Consider the following 17,396-nt stretch of genomic DNA (forward strand, 5'->3'; position numbering starts at 1 on the left):
GGGACAGACGTTAGGGTCCCTTGCTGTCCCCAGAGCACCTTGAGAAAGGAGGAAGTGGCCACAAGAATAAAACAGCCAGAATGATTAACAGCCCTAGCCGACAATGACCTGGGGTTTTTCCAGGCTCCCTCTCTTCTCTGGGAACAGTTTCCTGCTTCTTTCTTGGCGGCGTGTTGCCAGGGACTTTCTGGGCCCAGCACGGGACATCGCTTTCCTTTTCTTTCTTGTGTCCCCGCTTTCTCAGGTTCGGTGTCAGTAGCGTCCTGCCGTCCCTTGGCGTTTAAACAAATGACTCAACAATGTCTTCCTATAACAGCAGTCCTTAAACTTACTGTGATTTCCAGATTTGATTGCCAATCTGGAAATTTGATTTCCAGATCTCATTTTCAGATTAGATTCCCAGAATTTCAGATTTAAAAAGTCTGGGGTGACCTGGTTCAGGTGACCTTTCAAAGACAGATCAAGAGACACTGCCCCCAAAGTTATGTTTCTCTGTTTTCCCTCAAGTAGTACCCGGTGTGTTAAAAGGGATGGCTTCTGTATTTACATGGAACAGTTTGTCACCAGATTATATTTTTAAAGTCTGACCAAGGTATGCTGTCTAGGTATACAGATGGCAATTCTTTGCCTATCATTTGCTTGTAGGTAAAGTTTGTAGGTAACTCAATTTTAAGATCGAGTTAGTGGTACCTTGAAAACATTGTCGGACTGTTGGACAAGAAAGAGAGTAGGGCCTGTGTGTCTGGTTTGTGGAGTGGCTGCCCGCCTTTTTTTACGCAGATGGGCTCTGTGGCCTAGTGCCCCTGTGCCCACTGTCAGTGATCGCATGCCAAGGCCTGTGAGGGGTCTCCACCGAGGTTTCTACCAGCCCGCAAGCAAGAGTATGGGGGCCATCCCCTCCAGCGGCTCACTCGTGGCCACCCATGACTACTGCCAGCGCTGCCTGGGCTCCACTTCCAGTAACAGCTCCTGTGGAAGTGCCGAGTACCCTGGGGAAGCCATCCCCCACCATCCGGGTCTCCCCAAAGCAGACCCAGGACACTGGTGGGCTAGCTTCTTCTAAGAGAAGTCCACTCTCCTGAGTGGACTCATGGCCATGGTGCTGGAGTCCCCAGAGTACTCGGAGTCTGCCCAGGCTTCCACCAGCACGATCACCTGTGACCTAGCTCAGGAAGCTGCGGGGAAGCAGCAGCCTGGCAGCCAGCCTGGCAAAACCAACTGCAGGCCCCCGTCCTGAGTGACCACCACCAGCTTCCAGGCTTCCTTCCAAGGCGCTAGGCTCATCAGAGTCCTCCTCCTCCCCCCGCACTGTACCTCCCTCTCCTCCTCTCCCCAAGACCAAGGAGACTGCGGTCAAGGGAAGCAGTTCAGTTTTTTAATATAAAAAGAGCAGAACACTAAAAAGGAAGTTGAGAGAATCCTACTGTCTGCTATCTGAGCTACACGAGTGTGCCTTCCTCACACCCCATAACCCTGTGCCTTGCACCAAGTGGACAATAAACTCCAGGAGTGAGGAAAAAACAAAGAGAGAATGTAGGAAAAGTGTGTCTTCAAGGCTAAGGTAAGCCTAGGAAATGGGGTTCCCGTTTGATTTCGTGAGTGTAATGGAGTAAATAAAGGGGTGGCTGATCTCCATTTCGGTGATCTAGCTTCTTCCCTTTCTGTAAAAAGAGGATTGCAGAGTTTGTCACTCTCCTGGCTCAAGTCTTAAAAAGTCACGTGAATTCATTAATATATTTAAAAGTGTTATTGGAGGCTTGCTTACTACATACTAGAATTGTGATAGCTGTCCTAATATCGTCGGTGGTACGCATTAAACAGTCATGAAAATCAAAGGAAATTACCTATCATGTGAAGGGATGGGAAAGGAAGTTGTAGGGAGGCGGGAGAGCTACCATTGGGAGAGCTACCATTGGGAGAGGGTGGGGGATAGAGGGGGCCACTTCCCTGAGGAAGTGACCCTCCAAGCGGAATTTGAAGGGTGACAACAAGCAAGATGGAGAGGGTTGGGCCAGGACTGTGGGCTGAGGAAACGTGCCAGGCTTTGTGGCCAGAGGGGTCCAGGATCTGAGCTGGCCAGTGGGGCTGGAGGACCGAGGGAGGTCCAGGCCAGTGGTGTGTATCCTTGAGTTGAGTGTCTCCCACCCACTTTCTAGTCAGATTTGTAGTAACTTTGAGATGAAAGGGAAGAATTATAGCTGGGGAGGATGTGGAAGCTGCAGTGACAAGATCAGATCTGCTTTTTGAAAAGATCATCCTGGACAGCTGAGCTGGGAGGGAGCAGGGAGGCCAGCTATGATGCTGCTGGCCTGGGCCCATGCTGCTCAGCGGTGGAGCTCCTCCTCCACGTGCCAGCTGGAGGAAAGGAGAAAGTTAACACAGGGAGAAGAGCCATCCTGGGTGTGCTTGTGCCTAGGGCTGTCTGTTTTATCTGTGGGCCTCTTGTTCATGAAGCCCAAATAAGTGCTGCTAAAGGTGTATTAAAATGTAAAGCCTTTTTTTAATGGTCTTTCTCATTGTGCCTTGCCTTTTTTAAAAAAAAATTTTCTATTCAATGCTATTTAAAAAAAAGAACAGTCGAAAATTTGAACTATTGGTATGAATTTTACTATTCATCTTTATATTGTGCAATGCCACTTTTAATTGTAAATATGAGATCAATTGATTTGTATATAGAATCACTGAAATTATACAGTTTGAATTATGCATCTTATATGCATATTAATTTTGTTCAGACTCGGACACTGCATGAAATGACTCAACTTTTTTTTTTTTGTAAATAGTTTTTTTTAATTGCAATATAATTGACATATGACATTATATTAGTTTCAAGTATACAGTGTAATAATTCAACATTTTTATATATTGTAAAATGATCATCACAATAAATGTAATTAACTCTGTCACCATGCATAGTTACAAATTTTCTTCTCCCTTGTGTTGAGAGCTTTCTCTAAGATGTACTTTCTTAAATACTTTCAAGTATGCAATACAGTGTTTTTAAGTATAGTAACCATGTTCTACATTACAAACCCATGACTTTATTTTATAAGGGAAGTTTGTACCTTTTGATCACCTTCACCCATTTTGTCTGTTTGCCACCCGCTGCCTCTGGCAGCCACCAATCTGTTCTCTGTACTATGAGGTAGATTTTTTGTTTTTGTTTTTAAAGATTCCACATATAAGTGAAATCACACATTGTCTTTCTCTGACTTATTTCATTTAGCATGATGTTCTCAAGGTCAATCTAAGTTGCCACAAATAGCAAGATTTCATTCTTTTTTATAACTGAATAATACTCCATCTCTCTCTCTCTCTCATACACACACACATACACTACACATACATCACATCTTATTTATCCATTAATGGACGTTTGGGTTATTTTCACGTCTAGGGTATTGTACATAATGTTGTAGAGAACAGAGAGATTAATGTATCTCTGCATTGCAGATCTTCCTTGACTTATGATGGGGTTATATCCTGATAAACCCATTGTAAGTTGAAAATGTAAGTGAAAAATGCATATAAGGGGCTTCCATGGTAGTCCAGTGGCAAAGACTCCATGCCTTCAATGCAGGGGGCCCAGGTTCAATCCCTGGTCAGGGAACTAGATCTTACATGCTGCAACTAAGAGTTTGAATGTCGCAGCTGAAAGATCCCACATGCTGCAATGACGTTCAAAGATCCTGCATGCTACAACTAAGACCTGGCACAGCCAAATAAGTAAATAATTTAAAATGCATTAATACATCTAACCTACCAAATATGATAGTTTAGTCTAGCCTACCTAAACATATTCAGAATATTTACATTAGCCTACCATTGAGCAAAATATGCAAACCCTATTTTGTAAGTGTTGAATATCTCATGTAATTTATTGAATATTGAATTGGATGTGAAAGACAGAATGGTTGTCAGTGTATCAGTTGTTTACTCTTGTGATCAAGTGGCCGATTGGGAGCTGTGGTTCCCTACCACTGCCCATCGTCATGTGAGAGTATCATATTGCTTACTGCTAGCCAGAAAAAAGATCAAAATTCAAAACTTGAAGTACAGCTCCCCCCGAGAGTGTTGTGCATTTGCACCTTTGTAAGTCAGAGACTGTCTGTAGTGTTTTTCTTTTCTTTTTTAAAAAATGTATGTATTTTAATTGGAGGATAATTTCTTTACAGTATTGCGGTGGTTTTTGCCGTACATCGACATGAATCACCCCCAGGCGCACATGTGTTTTCTTAAGATACATCCAGGTGGGGAATCGCTGGATGATTTGAGGACCCTTCACACCGTTTGCATAGTGGTTGTGCCAATTTGCATCCCCACCAGTAGTGCTCAAGTGTTTCCTTTTCTCTGTATCCTTGCCAGCATTTGTTGTTTCTTGTCTTTTTGATAACAGCTATTTTAACAGATGTGAGATAATCTTTTTGTAGTTTTGACTTGCGTTTTCCTGCTGATGAGTGATGTTGGGCTTCTTTCTTATGTACCTGTTGGCTATCTGTTTGTCTTCTTTGGAAAACTGTCTATTCTGCTGATCCTTTGCCCATTTTTAAATTTGGTTGTTTGGGTTTTTGCTGTTGACTTATATGCATTCATTATATATTTTGGATATTAGCCCCTCATTGAATATATGATTTGCAAATATTTTCTCCAGCTTGGTAGGTTGCCTTTTCATTTTGTTGATGGTTTCTTTTGCTGTGTAGAAGCTTTTTAGTTTGATACAGTCCTGCTTGTTTATTTTTACTTTTGTTGCCTTTGCTTTTGGTGTCAAGTTCAAAAAATCACCTCAAAGACTAATGTTATAGAGATTACCATCTGTGTTTATTCTAGGAGTTTTATGGTTTTGGGTTTTATATTTAAGTCTTCGAGTTATTTTGAGTTAGTTTTTGTGTATGGTGTAAGAGAGTGGGCTAGTTTCATTCTTTTGCATATAGCTGTCCAGTTTTCCAAGCACCATTTACTGAAGAAGCTGTCCTTTCCCCAGCTCTTATTTCGTAAATTAATTGACTGTGTATTATGGGTTTATCCTAGGCTGTCTGTTCTGTTTTAGTGATCAGTTTTATGTCAACACCACATTGTTTTGAATGCTATAGCTTTGTAATATAGTTTGAAATCTGAGAGCATGATGCCTCTGTCTTTGTTCTTTCTGAAGACTGCTTTGGCTATTTGGGGTCTTTTTGTTCCATACAAATTTTAGGGTTGTTCTATTTCTGTGAAAAGTACCCTAAAAGAGCTGTTTTGTTATTTCACTTTTTGATACTTGCATGTTCTACTAACAGCCTCTCTCTTCGGCTTACTGATGAATGAAGAAGGATTGAAAGGAAATGTGAGTATGGGTTGCTCCATCCTTTACCGTCCAGTGTTGTCATGGTCAGCATAAGTAGTCCACTTATCCCAGGAAATAACATGAATAAGAACGGCTATTGCAGGGTTCCTTAGTCATTCATATTTCTAGAATGCTCTTTCTTCCTTTTGCATTTCAGAAGTTCTGGTCTGAAAGGAAAGCTTAGCCTCTCAGGGCTGTCAGTATTCCTGCTTATTCAGTTGTAGACATCACAGGCATGCCTTGTACTCACTCTTAGTCTGGCTGAACTCCCACATATTGTGGGTCCACCAGAATCTTTTATTTAAGGGGCATCACACCTGGTACACATGGGGCCAAAAGGAACCCTGGTGGACCCACATGACATTCATGTCTTAAGTCTTGCCTCAGCTCATATGCGTCCTCCACCATCACACCAGACTTCACTTGTAAAACTCAAGTTCAAAGATGAAAGTTTAAGAATCTCAAAATGGTGACAGGAGAGCATTAAACCAGCCAGGCCCTTCTGGGTGTGGGTTCTTGAAGGAGGTTGCACACCCCAGAAGCACCTTAGGTACTCTCTCTGCTAGGGCACCTGTGGGCCTGTGTCCCAGATTCAGTGGAGTCTGTGTCAGATTTATTATTTGCAGGCTCAGAGAAGATTAACTGGGCAGAGCCTGTATTGGCAGCTGCAGCCTTGCCTAGTCCAGGAGTATTTGGCCCAGGCACTAAAGGCAGCTACCACTTCTTTCGGAAGCCAGGTTTTGGATGGGTTTCTAGGCAGTCAACTGACGAACTGGCATTCGTCAGTTCCAGGTGCCATGAGCTGGGTCTGTGCAAATCAGGTGCTGAACAGAGCAGCTTTCCCACTGGATTGTGTGGGCTCCACAGTAGAAGATGTGATTGAGAACATTTTTGGGAAAAGGCTGTGTTTGGAATTTGTGATTTTTAAATTGAATTGTGGTGTTCCCTCCTCTCATCTCTACTGTCACTTAGATTTCTTCCACTATGAGCTTGGATTTCCTGCTTTGGAGACATTTGTAAATCTGTCAGGAGTCAGAATTTTCGGCTTGCTCCTTGGAGCCCTGCCTTTGTGACCTGGAGAGGTTTGCATTCTTGGTACTGGAATGAGATGTTCCGAAGGCTCAGGTGGTAGGAGTTTTCAAACTCCTGCATGTATAAAAACTTCTGGGGAGCCCAGGTTCTTGGACCCTAGCCCTGAAGTTGAACTCAGGGGGCTGGTGTGGGCTGCCTGGGAGAGTCCACCACAGATGATGTCCCATCATATTTTTGACAAACAGTAGTCTTTTTGATCCCTCAAATTCTGTGATGATGTGGGGAGAGGTGGGTACTCTAAGAACTAGATGAAGCCTAATTTTGTATGTGGACTGGGGGACAGATCTGGGGACGGGACAGTTGGGGAAGGAGGCAGGGAATCAGGTTCAGTGGGGTACCTATGAGGCAGAATGGTGCCCATCTGGACCTCCCTGCTTGGTCTGGGAGCACAGCTTCCCCTGAGGGCAGCAAGGACGTGGTTCATTAAATGGGATAAAAGAAAGTGAAACTAACTTCTGAGAACGTTATTAGGTGTGGCTATGTTCAGAATTGCTAGATACATTTTTTTTTTCCTTCAGGAAACGTTAATTTAATCCAGGAGCAACAGGCAGATTTTCCCTTTTTAATTGAACGTTTTTGGTGCTGAGGAGTGGCCATCTTGCTTCCTGTAGTGTTAGTAAGGAGGAGAGTGTGAGTTGTGCCGAGGGATTAGGTGGATTCTGTTTAGAGGATAGTAATGTGGGAAGTCAGCCGGGTAGTGGGTGTAAAGGTGGGTGGAAGGAGACCAAGTGGCTTGGCTGTCCTTTCATCTTTACCCCAAAATAAATCAGCCTGGCGTTTTATTTTGTTGCTGCATGAAACTCTACACTACAAATACCTATCGTTTATAGCCTGTTGCTTAGCCAGGCCTGGTGCTAAGTGCTTCTGAGCATCATTTGTTTCCTCACAGAAATCCCCAGAGGCAGCTTGCTTTCTTCTCAGTTTCATATAGGTGGAAACTCAGTACTGAGACAACGGAGGGGGCTGCAGTGGGCTTTTGAACCCTGCGAGTTCGTTCCCTTACCCACTGTTCTTGGCTTGTAAGGCTGATGGAAGGCCTTGTTTTACTCACTGTGCCTTGTCTTGCCTTAACTACTCTTAAACTGTTATAGTTCTTGATGAGAACCACTGGGGATGCAGCAGATTTTGCTTTTCAGTTCCAGGTTTTGCTGCCCAGGACTTTCTGAGTTAATAAGAGTTAAATGGACATTGAACCCTAGTTCTTTAGGCTGGGTTTTTGGTTTGTTGTTGTTTTTTCTTTTTGTCCTTTGCTGGAAAAGATCTGAAGGTTATAGGGAGGTGATGGACCTTGGCTTCCCATTTCCTACCTTTCAAGTGATATTCTTGCTTGCCTGAATTTGTTCAGAACAGACATGATTGCCCAAACCCTGGAAGAGGCAGGCCTGAGGGTGTGGGAAGATGGTGAATTATAAAACTTACAGATGCTGTATTTTCCCTTCCCTTTTCTAACTCCAATCTAAAGACCTTGGAGCCGGAAGGTCTGCATCCCATGATGAGCTGGAAATCCAATACCACCCCTAATTTACTATTCTGCAATTGTCCTCTTTTTAACCTAAGAGCTTTACAAGTCTTCTGCTGAATCTCTTAGAAGCCTTTTCTGAGGGAGCAGTATTTGTTTCCTTTGATTATATACGTGAAGGAGGCATGGAGAGAAGACAGTTGCTTGCTGATTCCCTGGTAGAAGTGGTGGCACTCAGATCTGCAGCTGTTTAACCACGTTCCGGATTCACATCTGGGTGATGGCTGTGTCTGTGTGGACCTGGGACAGGCAGGGTGGCCCTGCTCCAGTTTCTCATCAACTCAGTTTTTCTGGCTCCCTGTGCCGTCTTCGTTTTATTGGCAAGGCCTCTCTTTTACTTATAAACCTCTTCCAAGAAGGTCTGGCTTTCACTGTAAATTTACGACCATAAATTTTGAGATGGTACACGTCACCCTCTTAATCTAATTGAGCCAGCACATCATTGTGAAGACATCATTTTATTTGGGGGGTATTAGTTGCTATGGTTATTTGCTGAGACCAACAGAATCTGTGTTCTTTCAATTGGATTTTTGGAAATGGCTGTCTGAGAATGACAGAGGTGTGCGTTGCTGGAGGAATATCGAGCGAATATCCTCACCATTAAAACGATTTTTTTTTTAAGACACAGAAAAAAATACTTTGGGTGGAGTTTTAGAGCTGGAAGGCCTTAGAGATCAAGTGGTTCATTCTCCAGGTTTTGAAATGAGTTTCCTAAGGCCAAGCATGTTAAGTAACTCTCCCTAGGTTCACATACATGATTGGTGGATGAGCAAGGATTCAGCCCATTTCTGGTTGTTGTTTTAGATTTTGTTCTGTTTCTGTTACAGTTTAAGTCCTCCTAAGTAATCCATTCTTCCAGTATATAGATTTTGAGGTCCTGTATACCTTAAGCACCATCCTGGAAGGATAAAGACACTGTGATCTTTGATCTCAGAGTCTCGGGTGGGAATCACAACCCTTGCCTTGGAGAGTGTAGTATGTGGACCAGCAGCACTGGCATCACCTGAAAATTTAGAAATGCAGCCTCAGATTCCCAGGCATACTGAACCAGGATCAGCATTTTGATAAGATCCTCTGATGTGTATTCAAGTTTGAGAAGCTCTGCTCTAAGTAGGGAGAATGTTCTAGAAACAAAAGCTAAATCTTGAGGCCCAAGCTGGGCTCATTTGCCCCTCCGCCAGTTTGTTCCTCTGCTCCTTCTTGAACCTCATGCAGTGGTGTTGACTTAGGGGACACTCACCCACCCTGCATTCTAGCTCCGTCTCATTCTGGCCGCTCCTGGTCTTCTGAGTACTACTCTGACTCACTCTTCCTGTAGATCCTTTGTTTTGACGTGTGTGGTCTCTTCTTCACATCCTCCTCCCATCCTTCTAAAACATGCCTGTTTTAGGGGCAAAGCACAAATGTCAGCTTCTCAGAAAGCTAGGCACTACAAGCCTGTGAACCCCCCAAATCCCATTTATCTTGGATGTCATGTTAGCTTGCTCACTCTTTTATCTGTTTCATCTGGGACTGGCCTCCTTCCCCAGGCAATTGACAAAAAGGGTTTGATGATACCACTCTTTCCCCAATACATTTGAAAGGCACCGCTTGAGGTTAATAAACTCAAGAAGAAATCCATACTACTTTGAGTTAGGGTTCAGTTTAAAAAAAAATACTGTTACTTAGTCCAGGATTTTTGCCTTTGCTTTCAGCTCTGAAGTGTGAAAGGAAACTTTTAATTTGTAGATGCTGTGGGGTTTTCTAAGCATCTGAGGAAAATCCTTACGATCTCGAATGTGTTTTTCATAGTTCACTAGAATGAGGTTCTTTGATTAGTTTGGTGAATCAGTGAGGCAAAGATTTCTTAATTCTTACTCTAATTAAGAGTCTCCTTTTGTTAATTCTGTTACCTTTAACCTGCGAGTAAACTTCCACTCAGCCAGTGCTTGTGAGCATCTAAGTTGCCAGCATCTAATATCTAAGGTCTGCCCTGTGCTTTGCTGTTTCATAACATGTTTTCTTGGAGGAGGAAATGGCAGCTCACTCCAGTGTTCTTTCCTGGAGAATCCCAGGGATGGTGGAGCTTGGTGGGCTGCCGTCTGTGGGGTCACACAGAGTTGGACATGACTGAAGCGACTTAGCAGCAGCAATATGTTTTCTTCCTTCCTTCCTTCCTCCCTACTTCCCTCCCCACTTTCTTTCTTTCTCTCTTCCTTTCTCCCTCCCACCTTTCCCATGACAATCCTGTGAGGTACATATTATCCTCATAATTACATGAACATTTGGAAAGGTTGAGTAATTTGTTCATAGACAGCTAGTAATTGGCAGATCCAGGATTTGAACCCCTATTTGTGGAGTCCGTGTACTTCGCAGTCTTCTGAATTGTCCTTGACTTTGCTCTCTGTGTATGTGTACATTTGTACTTGGATGGCCTGGAAATACCCTTTTTTCCCTTTCACTCGATTAGTTCCTCTCAAAATAGATTTCTTTGTTTTACTAAGCAAACCATCACTTTTTCCTTGAGTGAGTTTTTCCTGTGCTGACCTGCTGTCTTATAAGATCTTGGGACATTTTAAATGTAATTGTTCTGAATCCGGTACCTCTGTGTTTTGGTTCTGTTTTGTGTCAGGGCTAAGCAATTCAGATTTAGGGCTGGAGTCTTTAGTGGTTGAGTTTTCATCTGTTGACCTAAAACAAATAGGCTGCCAGTTATTTTTCTAGCAAATATGGGATTGTCAGGATCAACAAAGAACTGCAGTATGAGTTCTGCAACCATGGTGAGCCACGTGTGAGTCCCTTGCCCAGGAAGGAGAGACAACTCTTTTAAAGAGGGAAAAAGGAAATTGGGAGGACTGTAGTAAACAAAGAGTCCATTGGAGGAATCGGGTGTTTAAAGTATAGTGGCTTTTCATCCGCTGAGTGGTAACAGTGTCTCATTGGATGAGCTCTTGCCAACTAGAAGAGGAAGTCTTGCTACTTCCTCTTGGACTCTGCTATCATTGTAGGGTGTGAGCGCTCTCCCTTCCAGCCTCCCAACTCTTATTTTAATTGAGGTTTTTGTTTATTAATTTTTACATTTGCTCCTTTTGATTAGGATCCTTCTCTGAAAGCATCATTGGTAAGAGTTAGGTGTTCTTGTTTTAGCAGCTTTTTGTCCCTTGGTGCCAGGAAGGACCTTTTGTGAGTTAGTGTCCCACGGAGGGAAAATACACAGAAACCTACTGAGATTACATCTAAAAGTAACTCTCAGGTTCTTTTATCTAAAGTCCATATGTTAGTAATATCCTAGTTATTGGAAAGCATCTGAAATATTAGGTCATCATCAAAGGTTTGACAGACAAACTTCTGTAAGCTTGATCCAGGTATCTTAGAAAGGCTGTCTCATCAGATGTCTTCTTCAGTTTCGAGGAATCTTTCCATTCAAGTTACCAAATGATGTGCAGATCTGGTTTGATTTGCTGCTTTGTTTAGCTGTGTTATGTAAATGCAAGAGTCTATTCCCTGGGTTTTGGGTGCAGAAAGGTTGGTTAGTAGTACCTGATAGGGTCCTTTCCAGTGAAGTTGAAGAGAGTCTTTCTGGAGGTGTCTTTTCCAGTAATGAAATCTCCAGGTTGGAAGGTGTGATGCTTAGGGTATTCATCTCCCAAGAGCGCTCTGTGAAAAGATTGCTCTACCAAAGTGGGTTTTTTTTTGATAGAAGCAATAAGACATTTACATATTGGAGTACTTCTCCTTTTATCATTTGTGAGTCAAAAGAATGATGAGTCAAATGCTTTGAACATCTTGTGACTGTCTTAAAGGGTGAAAGTTTGACTTCCAGAAGGGGTGGATCTGAGATTTAGAAGGATCGATGGCAGTGCTTTTTTTTTTTTTTTCTCTTCAGTGTAACCTTTTTAATTGTAATGTTTAAAAATTTTTTTCTTTAAAAACTTTTTTTTTTAATTTTATTTTATTTTTAAACTTTACAATATTGTATTAGTTTTGCCCAACATCGAAATGAATCCGCCACAGGTATACCCGTGCTCCCCATCCTGAACCCTCCTCCTTTTGCAAAGGTATTTGGAGGGTGTCTATCCTCCAGTTTTGCCAGTTGACTCTTTTTCTTATTCTTCTTCTTTTTTTGAATTATGAAAGTATGATAACTCATCTATAGGAGACTAGGAAAATACAGAACAAAGTTGCAAATAGTTGGGCTAGTTGTTGCAATTATTTTTTTAAAATAGATAAATTAAGATTTTTAGTTGGAGTTTCAATTTCAAACTCTCAAAAATTAATAGAACGAATAGACAGAAAAGTAGAAGGATATAGTAGACCCAAAAAGCACTATGAACCAATTCAACATAATTAAGATTTATTCAGTTTTCACATAACAGCAGGATACAAATTCTATTCAAGTTCTCATAGACTCTAAACCAGGAGATACTGGAACATACCCAGAGATATAAAACTGACAAAAATTTCATGGTCTAAAGATATTAAGATGATTAGATAGCATCACTGACTCAATAGACATGAATCTGAGTGAACTCTGGGAGATAGTGAAGAACCGGGAAGCCTGGCATGCGGCAGTCCATGGGGTTTCAAAGAGTCATACACGACTTAGTGACTGAAATGTAGCAACAAAAGGTATTGGAATCATACAGAGTCTCTTCTCTTATCACTGTGAAATGATAGAAATATTAGAAATCAATATCAAAAGATATTTGAAAATAACTCACATATTTTCAAGTCGAATGTGACATTTACCAAAAGAGATCTTTGACTTAGCCATTGAAAGCTTCAATAAACTTAAAAGACTGAAAAAACACAGAGGGTGATTGCAGAGAAGAAAGCATTTAAATGAGAAATTAATATCAAAATGAGAAATTAATATCAAAGATATTTTAGAAAACCCATGTATTTGGAGATTAGATGTCCACTTTTAAATGATGAATGTATCTAAGAAGCCATAATAAGGAAAACTAGAAAATATTTGTAACAAAATAAAAATAAAAAGAGAATTGATCAGAATTTGTTGCATGCAGTTGAAGCTACTCAGTACAATTAAATAAAATGTGGAATCTTAAATAAGGTATAAAAAATAATGGATGCTAGCATAAAATTGAGGAGCCTGGAAGGCTGCAGTCCATGGGGTAGCTGAGGGTCAGATACGACTGAGCAACTTCACTTTCACTTTTCACTCTCTTGCATTGGAGAAGGAAATGGCAACCCACTCCAGCGTTCTTGCTTGGAGAATCCCAGGGACGGGGGAGCCTGGTGGGCTGCCGTCTATAGGGTCACACAGAGTTGGACACAACTGAAGTGACTTCAGTTCAGTTCAGTCGTTCAGTCATGTCCGACTCTTTGTGACTCCATGAATTGCAGCACGCCAGGCCTCCCTGTCCATCGCCATCTCCCGAAGTTCACTCAAACTCACGTCCATCGAGTTGGTGATGCCATCCAGCCATCTCATCCTCTGTCGTCGTCCCCTTTTCCTCCTGCCCCCAATCCCTCCCAGCATCAGAGTCTTTTCCAATGAGTCAACTCTTCGCATGAGGTGGCCAAAGTACTGGAGTTTCAGCTTTAGCATCATTCCTTCCAAAGAAATCCCAGGGCTGATCTCCTTCAGAATGGACTGGTTTGATGTCCTTGCAGTCCAAGGGACTCTCAAGAGTCTTCTCCAATACCACAGTTCAAAAGCATCAATTCTTCGGCACTCAGCTTTCTTCACAGTCCAACTCTTGCATCCATACATGACTACTGGAAAAACCATAGCCTTGACTAGACGGACCTTTGTTGGCAAAGTAATGTCTCTGCTTTTGAAAATGCTATCTAGGTTGGTCATAACTTTTCTTCCAAGGAGTAAGCATCTTTTAATTTCATGGCTGCAGTCACCATCTGCAGTGATTTGGGAGCCCGAAAAAATAAAGTCTGACACTGTTTCCACTGTTTTCCCATCTATTTCCCATGAAGTGATGGGACCAGATGCCATGATCTTCGTTTTCTGAATGTTGAGCTTTAAGCCAACTTTCACTCTCCTTTTCACTTTCATCAAGAGGCTTTTTAGCTCCTCTTCACTTTCTGCCACAAGGGTGGTGTCATCTGCATATCTGAGGTTATTGATATTTCTCCCGGCAATCTTGATTCCAGCTTGTGCTTCTTCCAGCCCAGCGTTTCTCATGATGTACTCTGCATATAAGTTAAATAACCAGGGTGACAATATAGTGCCTTGACGTACTCCTTTTCCTATTTGGAACCAGTCTGTTGTTCCACGTCCAGTTCTAACTGTTGCTTCCTGAACTGCATACCAAGAATAGCAAGAAGAGATAAGAAAGCCTTCCTCAGCGATCAATGCAAAGAAATAGAGGAAAACAACAGAATGGGAAAGACTAGAGATCTCTTCAAGAAAATTAGAGATACCAAGGGAACATTTCATGCAAAGATGGGCTCGATAAAGGACAAAAATGGTATGGACCTATCAGAAGCAGAAGATATTAAGAAGAGGTGGCAAGAATACACAGAAGTGACTTAGCAGCATAAAATTCTGTGTAATTTGAACAAAATGTATACTTTAGTTAATAATACTGTATCATGTTAATTTCCTGTTTGTTTTACAACATAGTATTTCTTTATATTCTCAGAATTATAAGTTTCAAGCCTCATTCAGATTATTTTTTTAAAAATCACTAAAATAATAAGCTTTTTAGACTTTTAGTAGTAATGCCAGATGCCAGAATAAATGGAACTAATACCAAAGTTTTGAGTGAATATGAATTAGAAATCTAGCATTCTATTCATGCTTAGTCAAACAAATGGAAACAAAATGTCATAAATTTTTTAGTTCAGCAAAAAATCATGTTTTCTAAAATATAGATTATAAATATTATATATGTATACCTAAACTTTTTATACTATATTTGATAAAGGCATGATAAATAATAACAACAAAAAGAGTTGGAGAAATTGGAAAACATAAAATACATGAAATGGGAGCCTTAACTATAAAATAGAAAAAGTGAAACAACTAGATAGAAGTAAAAGATCATCACATAGTCCAGTTGTTTTTAAACATAGATGCTCATTAGAATCGCATCTGGATTTTTGGAGGAAAAAACAATACCTGAGTATTTGTATTAAAAAAAAAAAGAAAATTCCAAGATAATTCTACTGTGCATCTGGATTTTAAAAAGTGGTTGCAGATTTTTCTGTTAGAATTCTATTATTTTCTGTTGACCAATCATGATACAATGGTATTAAAATGAATAAGAGTTACATAATCACAATAACAAAAGATATTTATCAGTTTTCAAAATCAATAGCCAGAAAAAAATAAAAGATAATTACAGTAATAAGCCATAATGGAAATATGATTAACCTAACAATATAAAATATAAAATAATTGCATACAATATGGGGGGTTAAGTAGAGTGAGGTAATAAGTGGAATTACATACGTGCAAATACTTTTATCCACCTAGCCAGTCTGTATCTTTTGATTGGTGCATTTAATCCATTTACATTTAAATGTAATTATTGATATGTAATGCTACTATTAACATTTTCTTTATTGTTTTGGATTTATTATAGGTCTTTTCCCTTTCTTGTGTTTCTTAGAGAAGTTCCTTTAGCATTTGCTGGTTTGGTGGTCTGAATTCTCTTAAATTTTGCTTGTCTGGAAAGCTTTTAATTTCTCCATCAAATCTGAATGAGGGTCTTGCTGAGTAGTGTATTTTTGGTTGTAGCTTCTTCCTTTTCATCACTTTATATATATCATCTCATTCCTTTCTGGCTTGTAGATTTTCTGTTGAGAAATCAGCTGATAACCTGATGGGAGTTCCCTTGTATGTTTTTTGTCATTTTTCCCTTGTTGCTTTTTAATATTTTATCTATATCTTTAATTTTTCTCAGTTTGATTATTATGTGTTGGTGTATTCCTCCTTGGGTTTATCCTGCCGCGAACTCTCTGTGCTTCCTGGACTTGGTTGACCATTCCCTTTCCCTGTTAGGGACATTTTCAGTTATTATCTCTTCACATATTTTCATGGGTTCTTTCTCTCTTTCTCCTCCTCCTTCTGGGACCTGTATAATGCAAATGTTGGTGTGTTTAATGTTGTCCCAGAGGTCTCTTAGGCTATCTTTTTTTTTTTTTTTCATTCTTTTTTCTATATTCTGTTTTGTGGAGTGATTTCAACCGTCTGTCTTCAATGTCACATATCTGTTCTTCTGCCTCAGTTATTCTGCTATCAATTCCTTCCAGTGTATTGTTCTTCTCTGTTTGTTCTTTAGTTCTTCTGGGTCTTTGGTAAACATTTCTTGCATCTTCTCCATTCCTTTCCAAGATCCTGGATCATCTTCACTATCAATGTTCTGAATTCTTTTTCTGGAGGATTGCCTGTGTCTACTTCATTTAGTTTTTTTTTTTTTTTTTTTTCCCCTGGGGTTTTATCTTGTCCCTTTACTGGGACATGATTCTCTGTATTTTCATATTGATTAACTTTCCGTGATGTGGTTTTTGTTCTGGTAGCTATGGGATTGTAGTTCTTGCTTCTTTTATCTGCCCTCTGGTGGATGAGGCAAAGAGGCGTATGCAAGCTTCCTGACAGTGGGAGAAACTGGATCTTGCTCTGGTGGGCAATGCTCAGTGAAAACTTTAATCTGATTGTCTGCTGATGGGTGAGGCTACGCTCCCTTCCTGTTAGTTGCTTGACTTGAGGCAGTCCAGCCCCAGAGTCTATGTGCTTTACGTAGGGTTAATGGTGTCCTCCAAGAGGGCTCATGCCCAGGGGTACCTCCCAGGACTGCTGATGCCAGTGCCCCTGTCCCTGTGGCAAGCCACTGCTGACTCATGCCTCCACAGGAGACCCTCCAACACTGGCAGGTAGGTCTGGTTTAGTCTCCTGTAGGATCACTCCTCCTTTTCCCTGGGTCCTGGTGTGCACTACACTGGGGTATGTTTGTGCCCTCCAAGAATGGAGTCTCTGTTTTCACCAGTCCTGTAATCAAATCCAGCTGACCTTCAAGGTTATATTTCCTGAGGATTTTAGTCCTTTTGATGGATCTTCAGGCTGTGAAGCCTAACGTGGGCCTCAGAACCTTCATAACAGTGGAAGAACTTCTTTGGTATTATTATTCTCTAGTTTGTGGGTCATCTACCCTGTGGGTGTAGGATTTGGTTTTATCATGATTGCACCTTCTCCTTTGTCTTTGAATGTGGGATCTCTTTTCTTTTGGTGGGTTCCAACATCCTCTTGTCATTTGGTAGGTTCCAACATCCTCTTGTCAATGGTTGTTCCACAGCTAGTTGCAATTTTGGTGCTCTCTCAAGAGGAGATGAGCACACGTTCTTCCACTCCACCATCTTGAACCAACCTTGCCAGTAAGTCTTAATGCCGTTAGTGCATTCAACTAAAATAGAGAATTGAGGGTGGTAAGTTCAGTAAAGTGTTATTAAATTGGCCAGGTAGCACAGATTTGTTGAAGTACTTGACCAATAAAGTAGGTT

The 17,396-nt window shown here is 41.1% G+C and overlaps 1 protein-coding gene across 5 annotated transcripts in view; it reads left to right on the forward strand.

Annotated features, from left to right (window-relative positions):
• Positions 1 to 17,396, forward strand: part of ARHGAP26 (Rho GTPase activating protein 26) — a 473,317-nt gene that overhangs the window by 95,275 nt on the left and 360,646 nt on the right. Inside the window, exon 1 of one of the 5 annotated variants that reach the window (XM_059888304.1) lies at positions 1,200 to 1,561. The exons of the other annotated variants lie outside the window; for them this stretch is intronic. The gene's annotated coding sequence lies outside the window, so the exon portion shown is untranslated. Of the gene's footprint in view, positions 1 to 1,199; positions 1,562 to 17,396 lie in introns of those variants that run through there. 5 annotated transcript variants of the gene reach the window in all.

This window comes from Bos taurus, chromosome 7 (genome assembly GCF_002263795.3).
Source record: "Bos taurus isolate L1 Dominette 01449 registration number 42190680 breed Hereford chromosome 7, ARS-UCD2.0, whole genome shotgun sequence".
Classification (NCBI taxonomy): Eukaryota; Metazoa; Chordata; class Mammalia; order Artiodactyla; family Bovidae; genus Bos; species Bos taurus.